Source organism: Triticum aestivum, chromosome 7B (assembly GCF_018294505.1).
Source record: "Triticum aestivum cultivar Chinese Spring chromosome 7B, IWGSC CS RefSeq v2.1, whole genome shotgun sequence".
Taxonomy (NCBI): Eukaryota; Viridiplantae; Streptophyta; class Magnoliopsida; order Poales; family Poaceae; genus Triticum; species Triticum aestivum.
In genome coordinates, this window is record NC_057813.1 from 607,305,120 (window position 1) to 607,307,479 (window position 2,360).

A 2,360-nucleotide genomic window follows, 5' to 3' on the forward strand; every position below is an offset into this window, starting at 1 on the left:
GCTGGAAGAGGGACTGGATCAGCTTCTGGATTCATGCCCTTTTTCACAGCTAGTGGGAATTACTAGAAGTGTCTAATGACGTGGTTATTTTGGAAAATGTCATAATGAACTAGTGCTTGTGATGGAAGTGTCAGTATGAAGTACTGCTTATGATGGTAGTTTTAGTATGAACTCTAGTGTTATGATGTCAACATGATCCTTGTGGTACTGTCAAATGACCACTATTTATCTTTAATATTGCCTGATGCTTGTGATCCAGTGCAGTTTAGTGTTACTGTCAAATGACCAATATTTATGTCTGGTTTATGTTCAGTGTTACTATCAAATGATCCTTGAGTGTACCACAATTTTGCTGCAGAATGGTCACTATTACTGTCAAATGACCACTTTGAAATTTGGTGTTCAGTGTAGTGTGCTGCTACTGTCAACTGAGCATTGTTATTGTGCTTGTTCCTCTTAAAGAATGTCTATATAGTTCCTACTGTCAGAACAATGGCAGTGCATTAACTTTATACTAAGGTTAGTATAAAGTTGGGTCATCTATTTTGGAACGGAGGGAGTACATTTGTACTATAATCTGGAAGCCAGTCAAAAATTGCAAACTTCTGTTGTACAAAGTGTCAAAAAGTGCAAACTGGAGCTGTCAAAACTGAGAAATTCAGACATACACATCAAATTTGGGTTTTCCAAATTCATTCGAATATGAGTCACATACAATACATTGCAATTAAGACAGCACCACATTATACATCTCCAGAAATAAGATAGCATGAAGCTTGCGACTAAACCAGCTACAAAGATCATCAAACCATACACTGCACATTCATATATCTGAATCACATCTTTCCTGTCACACCTAGCGCTAATTTCTGAAATAACTTCAGTGTTCTTCTTCAATTCCTCTCTCAACGCACCAACTTCTCTGTCAATGGACTGACTAGCAACAGCAGCCTCAAGCATCCACACTTTGTCATGAAGATCACCCAACAAATCACCGACAAATGGTGTCGTTGGCCCGTCATGCCAATCGATGAATCCATGCTGTCCAATTGAAAAACAGATTTTAGAAGAAGAAAAATAGAAGAGAGGGGAACAGAGACAGCAAAGAAGAGGCGAAAATTACCTGGTTACCGACGCACGAATAGTACCTGCGTCCAGGGTTTGCTGGACTCCATGAGATCCATCTTGGCTGGCTCGTAATCACCAGAGCCAATGGCCGCCGCCAGTCCCCGCCGCCAGTCCCCGCCGTTAGTTGCCGCCGCCAGTCCCTGTCGCCAGTCGCCGGAGAAATCCCAGTTTTGTTCCGAACTGAAGGTGACAAGAATACGCTCCGTGAAGACAGTATATGCAGAGAAACAAAGAAAGAGGCATGGGGTAGTACAGGTGGCGTCCCTTATCCTAATTTCTCACCTAACCCGGCCTTCTCCTTGCCACGTCAGCGAATCCTCTGCTAAAACGGGTTTAAGGGCGCAGAGAACTGGGATTAGAGAGTTGGGGGTGTGGATTTCAGGGATTTTAAGGTCGGGGTTCGAATTCGCCGGGTCGAACGAAGACAAGGTTTAAAACAGACTTCTCCCGTAGAAAAATAATGCACACACCCGTGCGTGCAAGCGTGCAGCGACAGCGGCGCCGTTCGCGCCGCGCGCCGTGCGTCTTGGATCCACCCACCGGATAACTAGTTTTGAGTTGGTCGCCTCGCCGGCACAGAAAGATTTGCCGGCATCGTTAGTTTAACCAACGGCGGGTCAGCAAGTGCATCGGATGGATTCATTGATTCTTTCATCGACCATGGTTTTCATCAAGGGATTGATTGACCGGCCATTACGTCGCGGGTTTGCTTAATCCATGGATCCGTTGTTGGAGCTGCTCTACTAAGCAAGTGCAGCAGCTACAGCGTGTGAGCCGCTTCTACGGACATGATGCCACGAATTCATGAACCTGTCCACTCATTCTTAGCTCTCCTCGTGTGGTACTCCCACTGCTAGTAGTACAAGTACCCCATACGTTGTTGTTTAGGTTTACACGCTTGCTTTGCTTGGAGCTCGTTCCACGCCAGACGCCACCCGTTTCAACTACGACGCGCACGCACGCAAAGCCTCCGCTGTCTCGTCTGCTGCGCCGCGGTGCGGCGATGCCGATGCCGATGCCAACTGCTACTGCTTCCTCCGTACCACGTACTTAGCCGATACACGGACACCGGAGTACAACAACAGAAAATATTCTCTACTGGTTATTAGGGATGGATGGGTCGTGACGGGACGGGCAACCGTGAGCTGCACGTACGTACTTACCGGACGGACGAGTAGTATAGTGACGGGAGCAGCGCAAGCGATCGGGGTCCGGTCCAAAAGTCCCGTGAC

The 2,360-nt window shown here is 47.1% G+C and overlaps 1 long non-coding RNA gene across 1 annotated transcript; it reads right to left on the reverse strand.

Annotated features, from left to right (window-relative positions):
- Positions 1 to 665: 665 nt before the first annotated feature.
- LOC123157405 (uncharacterized) lies at positions 666 to 1,329 on the reverse strand. The gene is made up of 2 exons (XR_006478969.1): positions 1,124 to 1,329; positions 666 to 1,041 (listed from the first exon to the last, which is right to left on the reverse strand). It is a non-coding gene; the product is annotated as an uncharacterized lncRNA (long non-coding RNA).
- Between the last annotated feature and the right edge of the window lie 1,031 nt (positions 1,330 to 2,360).